We start from the raw sequence: 9,834 nt of genomic DNA, 5'->3' as shown, positions 1-9,834 counted from the left end.
ATAATACTGTCAGGCATGAGTATTATGACAAAATATAAAGAGGGAGTAAAAGGGAGCTATTTTATACAAGGTGGTCAGGGAAGGGACTCTCCGAGAAGGTGACACTTCAGCAGAGGCAAGAAGAAAGTGAAGAACAAGTCATTAAAATATCTGGTAGAGTACCCACGATGAAGGAACAGCAAGGGGTAAGGTCCTGAGGCAGGAATACATTTTAGGATCAAGAACGGTAGAGTGAGCAAACTACGCAGGGCCACGAGGCCATATTAGGACTTTGGCTTTTCCTCTAAACAAAAAGGAAGGTTCTTAGTGAAAAAAAGAGAGAGAGACATGGTCTGACTCATTTTTATTAATTCATTAATTATTATTTTTTTAACGCCTATAGCACCTGGTATTCCTAGGTTTCCCATCCAAGTACTAACCAGGCCCAACCCTGCTTAGCTTCCGAGATCAGACAAGATCTGGTGTGTTCAAGGTGGCATGGCTCTAGGCTGGTCTGACTCATTTTTAAATGGACTCTAGTTGTCGTGTTGAGAACAGGCTGCAGGGGACAGGGAGATCAGTTAGTTGGTTACTACAATAAAAAAAGTCACACTTGCACCAGAGTGGTAGCAGTGGAGATGGTAAATTCTCAGGCTATGGATACATTTTGAAGAGAGAGCCAATAAGATTGCTGAAGTGAAATCTGAAAGACAGAAGTTGAAAATAATCTCTGAGTGAAACTACACTGCATGATACTGTAATGGTGAATTCAAGACATTAAGCATTTGTCAAGCACATATAACTTTATAGCACAATGTACGCAAATGTTTTTTAAAAATCATTTAGAAGGTCAAGGTATCCCAGGATGGGATGCAGAATGTGACATTCTGAATCTAAATGCATTACAAATGTATTAAACAATTTCACTGAAGGATAGGGAGAATTAGGTGCTGACTTCAGTAACCGTAGAAATGAGTCTGTAAGACTGTCCTCTAGTTGATAAAGTTGTTCACATAGGGGAAACAGGTTAACAATTCTGAAACCATTATATATGTATACGGAATTGAATGATTAAGTAAATGAATGGGCAATGCTGGGAGCTAGGTTTGTTACTGATGGGAGGTTACAGATAAGCCTAAAAAGGAGGCTCAAATAATCCATGTGGAACGGATGAGAGTTGCAGACATCAGTATGAACTCATGTTTGCCTTAATACAGATACAGAGGTCTAGATATAGAAATATTTACAGATATGTGCATATAGACAGGTTAGTATACACACATATATCTCTTGCTCTGTCCACTGAAAGGGCCTAAAAACATGGACATCTTGGTAGCAATGAGCACCCAGATCTTGGTGTCTAATACCATTTTCCAATAAGAGGAACCAGAACTTCTTGGAAAAATGGTTAATTCTAGGACTGAAGAAGGAAATATACAAGATGAGCCTGGAGCAGAAAGTAAGAAACTGTTAAAAAAACAAAACAGAAAAACAGAACAACACATTGATCTGGGTGTGTGAAAGGGATATAGGATCCAATTGAAAGGGAGTAAATTTACAGTAAAAAAACTCGACTACCCCAAAAATTAGTAATCCAGGTAAACACCAATAATGATAACTTGTATTGGTAGTACGTGCCCTTGCTGTGATGTGGTGAGAATGGCACTCTATCTCTGTGGTCTTCCTTCCCAGAACTAATAATGCCAATCTAATCACGATAAAAACCACCAGACAAATCCCAATTGAGGGTCGTTTTGCAAAATATCTAACCAGTAATACTCAAAACTGTCAAGTTTATCTAAAACAAGGAAAGTCTGAGAAACTATCAGCGTCAAGGGGAGCCTAAAGTGACATGACCACTAAATGCACTGTGGTATCCTGGATGGGATCCTGGAACAGAAAAAAAGGGCATTAGGGAAAAACTGAACAAATCTTAATAAAGCGCAGACTTTAGTTTAACTTAACAATATTGATTCATTAATTGTGACCAATGTACTATATTAATGTAAGATGTTAACAGGGGAAATTGGGTGTGGAGCATACAGGAACTCACTGTATCTTTGAAATAATTTCGTAAACCTAAAATTATTCTAAAAATTTTATGGATTAAAAAGTCCACATTTGAAAATAAGTAAATAACCCTGTTACAGAAATGTTACAAAAAATCAGACTGGCAAGAAACAAAGCAGCACTCAGAGAGGTGGAGAACTCAGGTTTATTATGCAGCAACCCTAGGGAAGCGAGCGCTCTTTAGATCTGGGCCCTGAGCTCAGCTGCAGCTTTGTTTATATAGTGTTTACTTGGCATGGGCTGCTTGGTTAATTTGTCAGGAATTGTTCAATGGCGGGCAGTTACATTTGTTGCTTAGACAGAACAAACAAAAGGGAAGATGAGTCTATTTAATTTAGAATACAACCTATGAAGCAAGCATATCTACAGAAGCAGAACAAAGAGCTGATTAGCCTTTTGAGTGAAAATTCCTCTTCGACCCGAGACATGTATAGCTCTCTAGACTTAATAAATAGAAGCAAAGTCTTCTCTAATACTGAAAACTCCAGATCCCAAGTATGTCGGTAGGGGATTCTTGTTGTCTAATGAAGCAATTTAAAAATTCTGTTGAGAATTCAACTGAAACAGACTAGGGAACTGAATCAGTGTCAGCAGTTACTGTCTTATAGCAATGGGCTGTGTATACCCAGATCCGTCCCATTACAACAAATCCCCCCAAACTGCTCAAAAATTGGGTTAAAATTTTGTCCTCTGGAAAACTAAACCGTTTCTCAGAGCAGAGTCACATCTGGCAGCCAGTGTGCTCAGATATCCTGCAAAATATAACTATTAAATCAGAATTTGTTGCCACCACTTAAAAGTGTGAGGTTTCATATACTCATTTCCCACTTTTCTTGAAAAGAATTCATCCAACAAATATGCACTGTGCACTTACTAGGTGCTTTGCATTCATTTCATTTAATCCTCAAGTCAAGTCTATGTGCCCATTTTAGAGAAAACAGAGCCAGAGAGGCAACCACGGATTGCCCACAGATATACAGCACTACAGCACACTCAGGCGCCGAACCCCGGCCGGACTAACTACGGAGCTCTGACTCCTCCTAACGCTCCACCCGCTGGAGAAAAGGCCAGGACGTGGCCGTGATAAGCGCTGAGTTCCGATCCTGGTTCTGAAATTAAGCGCCGGGCGGCACCAGGCGAGGCCCTCTTTAAGTTATTCCTAACGAGCCCCTGGGAAGTTATTCAGGACGCGCGCAGAGAGAGGTTGGGGCCAGCGGAACTGCGCCGCCGGGAACAGCAGGGCCGCGGAGCCCCAACCCAAGCCCCTCTCGGTTTCCAGCGCCTCTGCGACGCAGCCCCGCCCCGAAGCCCCGGCCCGGGGCCGACGCCGCCGTACTCACCTCCCGCGCCGCCGCGCGCCGCTCTCCCGGAAGTGCTTCTTCGGGAACCCCGGATCCAGGAAGTGACGTGCCGGAGCAACCAGCAGACTCAGCTCCGCCCGTGTTGCTAGGGTTTTGGTTTGCTGGCTGTCCATACTTTGTGAGTTTGAGCCAAAGGGAGAGGCCTGGGAAAGCGATATCCAGACCACCTTGCTTCTCCAATGGAGAAGCCCATTTCGTCAAACGTTTATAGACGTTTGTGGAAGAAGCCTTAATGTTATGCCAGGCCCTGAGCTAGACACCTGCAATTCAGAGGGTAGACAAACAAGCACTGATAATTCAGACAGAAGCAAAAAAGAAACCAAGCACCTACTTTATGCCTTGTGCTGGTTACTGGGCCTACAGTGCTGAACCAGACAGATGCAGTCTCTGCCCTCATGGAACTGACAGACTGGTAGAGACAGACTAAAACAATTGTAATCATATAATGTGATAAGTATTTGGCAAACAAAGAACAATGTCCAATGAGAATAGGTGAGCTAGTAGACAGGAGATCTAGTTTGGATCGAGTGTGGTAGCCAGCCTCCACCTTGAACCCAGAGGATTCGTGACCCCTGCTGTCCATGCCCTTGCGTAGTACCCTTCCACAATGAATAGAGCTAAACAGTATAACCAATAAGATATTGTGGGAAAGTGGAGCAGAGTTCTAAGATTAAGACATAAAAGACTTGCACTTTCTTTTTGCTCTCTCTTGACCAATTATGAGGAAATTCATTCACCAAATATTTATAGAATTTCTACTCTGAATAATGTGCTATGGAACTAGGAAGACAATGGTGAGTAAGTAGGTCCCTTCCCTTACTGTGCTTATAGACTAGGGGCTAATGTGTGACAGCTTGATTTATCAATCACACAGAGAAATGTATACCAACGAACCATGAGATGGGAAGAAAGAAGGAGAAAACATGAGAGAATAAATAACATGGGAGATACAATCAAGATGGGGTGATCAGGGAAGGCCTCTCTATGGAGGTAACATTTAAGCTAAGAAATGAAGAATTAGTAGGAATTTGCCAGGAAAAGAGAAGAAAGAGCATGATGGGAGGAGGAAAGACTGTGGGAAAGGCTTGGAGCATAAGAAGCAGAGAGAAGCTGAGTATAGATATTTAGGTATTTGCCCTGAAGGGGCTCACAGCGGGGTGTGGATGAGGAGGGTCATAGGAGATACAGATGTTTTATGTATTGAATCGTGTCCCCCAAAAGGATACGTTGGAGTCCCAACCCCCAGTACCTTAGAATGTGATCACATATGGAGATAGGGTCTTTACAGAAGTAATCATGTTAAAATAAGGTCATAAGGACAGGCCCTAATTCAATATGACTGGTGTTCTTAACAAAGAAGGAAATTTAGACACAGATACAAGGCAGAGATCAGGGTGATGATTCTACAAACCAAAGAACACCAAAAATTGTCAGTAAACTACCAGAAGCTAGAGGAGAGCGATGGAACAGATTCTTCCACACGGCCTCAGAAGGTGTTGACAGACACCTTGATTTCAGACTCCTAGCCTTCAAAACTGAGAAAATAAATATCTACTCTGTGAGCCATCTAGTTTGTAGTACTTTGTTACTGCAGCCCTAGCAAAGTAATACAGATGTGCAGGTGCCTCGAAATCTGTTGCTCTCTGTATCCTCAGTATGGCTGCTCAGGCACAGCTACTTTCTCATTCTCTGGAAGCTTCTGAAGGGATCCAGCTGAGTCTTGCTCATCTCTGTGCCAGGCTTGGCTCCATTAGCACTACTGCACAGTAGAGAGCTCTGTGGCATGCTTGTTACTATCCATCATATCTATGCAAGGCACACTGCTTACACTATGAAAGATAAGAAGTTGAAAAGGTGTGGTCTCTGCTCTGAAAAAAATCCTAAACTGGAATAACATGTGACAGAGTGAACTGATTTGTAATTATTAATTATAGCTGCCATCTATTGCATATTCACTAGGTGCCAAGCACTTTACATATGTCAATAGTCTCCCCCCGAGCCATCCTATATGGTAGGTATTATTACTCCCACTTACAGGTAAAGAAACCTAGGGCTGGAGAAGTTAAGCAACTTCCCCCAAGGCCTCACGGAGACTGCATGTGTAACCACTGCACCACCCAGCCAACCCGTGCTAGCCAGACGAGCGTTCCAGGCATGAGCGCTCTCTAGGAAGAGGGAAATATCAACAAGAACTGAGGTATCTAGGAAGGCTTCATGAGGGATATGGCTCGATGTGGCTTCCTGATGATGGATTAGATTTGGATATGAGGAAAGGAAAGTAGAGGCTCAATCTCTGAGCCTTCGCCTCTATTGGTCTTTTTGCTCTTCTCTCCTGGCTCTTCACAAGACAAACTTGTCCTCATCCCTATGCACTCAGCCCAGATACTGCCTTTTCTGAAAGGGCTTCCCTGATCACCACGTCTAGCTGATTGTTTTTTCTAAAGATGGTTCCAGAAGTGTTGCCCATCAGACATGCTCTTCTGCCCCATGCCTACTTTAACTAATAGCATGCTGTGGAAGAGACACTGTGTCACCTTCAGCCATGGCACTTAACTAGCCTCTATAGAAGTCAGCCAGCATGTAAGTACGAGTAGCCTGAGACCACAGAGCTGTGAGAAGCCCAAGCCACACGGGAGGAAGAGAATCCAAGAAGTATCAGACACCAGAACCAGGAGTGAAGAAGCCATCTTGGAGAGATGGAGAGATGCACAGATGTGTGATAAGGGAAAGAAGGTAGGATGTTTAAGTGTAGAATCTAGGTGGTAGGTTTAGTGTTTGCTGTACAATTCTGTTGACTTTTTTTTTTTTTTTTTTTTTTTGAATTTTTCACTATAAAACTTTGGGCAAAAAAGAAACCATCTTGGAATTGGATTCTCCAGCCCCAGACACCTCAGCTGACACCACATGGAGCAGACATGAAACTCCCAGCCCAGCCTTTCTCAAATCCCTGACCCATAAAAATCATGAGCTGAAAAAATGAGTATTGTAAACCACCAAGTGTGGGGGTATAGATTATAGAAACTCTCTAAGTAGACCTCCCTCATCTTCTCTCACAGCTCCCTGCACATTTCTTTTATAGCATTACCATATATGTAATTACCTTATTCGCTTACCGATTATCTGTGTCTCTCCCCCTAGAGTGTAATCTCCACTTTCTTTGTTCACTCCTGTCTTCGAGCACCTAGCACACTGCCTGGGACTTGCAGGTATGAATGACTTTGTTGAGTGTCTGGGACCAGGAGATGGAGCCCTTCTGAAGAGTAAAGGAAGAGACTATGGAGTTCACAGAGTAGGGAAAATGCTGGTTATTTGTCACTCAGGCTACCTAGCATCTGAGCCGCTATTTGTGGGAATCCTCAGGGGCAGGAAAAAGCAGCCCCCTCTTCTTCCATGGTAGGTGGATAGGTGGACACACCATCTCCTCAGTCCCTGCTGGAGCGTGGATGCTGGACCTAACCATGACCAATCATAAGTCCCCACTCCAGACTCTGAATCCAGAGGCAGAAATGCCAGCTACAAGGAGCAGTCAGAGATTGTGGTGAGTCCAGAGACGGGGGCCTTGTTCAGAACAGGTGATTCTTGCGACAAGACCTTGGCCACACCTGGCCTTGGGTAGCTCCTGCCTGAGCCCAGTGCTGCAGTGTACCATCAGCTCCAGTGTGAAACCAAGAACGCTGAGTATGGCAAATCCTGCTGAATCCAGGATGCAGGACCAAAACAAGGGGCCACTTTCCTCTAGGTGATGGGGACATTTTCTATGTACCCGGAAGGCCAGGGACACATTCCTCCTGGAAACAGCAGGGCCCAAATAGCAGTGGAGATTCGTCACATTCAGGTCTCTTTCTCTGGGCCTCCAGGAGCCTCATAGAAGATAACTAACTTTGATTGTTCCAGACCTGTTCTCTTGCTTTCTACAAGCTGTGTACTCAGGGCTGGATTCCACTCTCGGGTCTATAGACACACGGTGCCCAGGTCCTATTCCCGCGCTCTAGGATCTTTCAGGAGCAGGTCTGCTACAAACGAGGAGAGGTTCACATTTCAACGCTGCGCTCATTAGACAGGTCATCAAACAGAATCTCCATCAGAAAATAGCTTACATGTCAACACCACAGAGGGTCTGCCCTTCCCAGGAAAATTCAAACACCTTAACCTGTTCTTGAGATACAAGATCTCCCACAGTTCTGAAACCTGAAAAGCTTGATTCAGCAGACATTCACTGAGCGCCGACTGAATGTCAGGTAAACACTGGGGACAAGACCTCGGGCTCTGGTGGTAGAGACAGGCATAGAAACAAACTAAAACAATAAGATATTTTGAATTCTATGGAAGAAGTATGTGCAGAGTAACATAAGAACCCAGAGAAGCACCAGACTCTGCCTTCGGCAATCATGCAAGGCTTCCCAGGGTAGATGACATTCGAACTCCAGGAGGAGATTATAGCAAAAGCAAAGACCCAAACCAGGGCTCACACATCCACTTCCCCTGAGGAGAGAGTCCAGAACTACATCTCTCTGAAATCCTTCAGTCATGGAAGCAGCACAAACTTTACACGCATCCAGCATCTGGATGGTATTAATTACCTCCACGTTTATTAAGTGCCCCATTAAACTTGACACTAACCGACAGCACAGTTGGCTTCTGGGTTAAATCCTCACTAAATATTCAATTACACACAGCACAAGCAGAATCATATTTGGCAAGGGTTAGTTCACTTGTGAAGGCACTTTTCCAGTTGAATAATAATGGTGTCTTTTAATTGTGCGGTATCTTCCTCTTGAGGGATTTTAAGCTGGACCATCTCCCTAGAGAGAGACAGAAACTGGGTGTCATCATTTTCATTTTATAGTTGGAGAGCCGGAATCTTACTCCTGCTTCAGGGCCCAGATCAAATTACCTCTTCTTTGAAGATTTTTCAGCTCCCCCATCAGAATTTCTGGGCAGTACATGACAGTGAAGGAAGCTGAGAGAAATGGCTGAGCTCTCACTGTGCACAGGGCCCTGTGATGGATACTTGACCTGCATTCACTCACTTGATCATCCCAGCAACCCCAAAGGAGCATTTCCATTTCCAAGCTGAGGAAACTGAGGCATAGAGAAGTTGAGTGACGGGTCTTAGATTATACAACTAATAAGTATTAGAGTCAAGATTCAAACCCAAGCCTCCAAGCCCATTAGCTTAATCACACACAATCCTGGCCCATTCATTCATTCATTTGAGTATTTATTGAGCACCTACTGTATACCCAGTACTTGCTGGAAGTGTAATACTAGCTAGGGATGAGGTAGTGAGGAAAACACAGCTCCTGACCTAACAAAGGGAAGATAGATTTAAAATACTTCCCACAAACAATTATTTAATTACTTATCAGGCATCAGACAATGTTAGCAGAATTTAACTGAACTAGATAAGACACTAGTAGGGAAGAAACGAAATCAGGTCTCCAGATGGCCCTTCTGTCTCTGTAATTTAGGAGTTAGTCGATTCTTCCTTTTTTTCTTAGATTCTGTAACTAAGCAATGCCTATTAATGCCAACATTTCTCTGGGAATTTCCACACATCACTTTCCTTTCTCAATCACAGTTTTCCCAGCTGTAAAATGGGAATAAAAACAGCAAAATACTGGAAGCAACCCAAATATCCATCAACAGAGAACTACTTAAATAAATAATGGCACATCTACACCATGGAATATGCGGCTATGAAAAAGCATGAGGCAACTCTAAATGCAGGAGAAGGGTTGCTAAGATATGTTGCGTGAAAGAATGAGGTACAGAGTGGTGGGTATGGAATGCAGCCAATTATGTAAATAAAATAGGAGAAAGGAGATAAAGGAACATGCTTAGATATGCATGGACTATCTCAGCAAAGATGCCCAAGAAACGGGTCATGGGACACCCCCTCCCAGGGAAGGGGCCTGAACCCTGGGGGTCATAGGGAGACTTATCCTTAATGTGTGCCATTTTGTACTGTTTGAATTTCGTACTCTGTGCATGTACTATACTGTCTTGAAAGATAAATTAATCAATTCGAGGAAATTTTCATGCAATGTAGTCAAATAACCCTGCTCACAGCCTCCTACCTCACGGTGTTGTTGTTATAATTTCAAAGGGGAGGTCAGATTTGGCATCCTTTGGAAAATCTGAAACAATTGGAAAACACATTGCTCCTAATGAGATAAGAGAAAAATAAGGACCAGAGAAGGAAAGAGGAGAAAGGAGAAGGGAAAAAGGAGAGAAACAAAGAGGCCATGCAGAGATAGAATGATAGGCAGAGAGAAAATCCACAATTACTTTAGTACCACTGAGACCCCAAGGCAGTTGTGCTACCTGCTTCTTTCTAGCCAGCTGCCAGGTTGCCATGGTAATGCAATAGCCTGTGACAAGCTTATTTATGATCCTGAAAACATTAATATATTAAAAAAAA

At 43.4% G+C, this 9,834-nt stretch overlaps 1 pseudogene; it reads right to left on the bottom strand.

The window, feature by feature from the left end:
* Positions 1 to 373: 373 nt before the first annotated feature.
* Positions 374 to 489, bottom strand: LOC111743978 (annotated as a pseudogene).
* Between the last annotated feature and the right edge of the window lie 9,345 nt (positions 490 to 9,834).

This window comes from Pteropus vampyrus, unplaced genomic scaffold (genome assembly GCF_000151845.1).
Source record: "Pteropus vampyrus isolate Shadow unplaced genomic scaffold, Pvam_2.0 Scaffold125, whole genome shotgun sequence".
In the NCBI taxonomy this organism is placed as follows: domain Eukaryota; kingdom Metazoa; phylum Chordata; class Mammalia; order Chiroptera; family Pteropodidae; genus Pteropus; species Pteropus vampyrus.
This window is presented reverse-complemented; position numbering and strand designations above follow the sequence as displayed.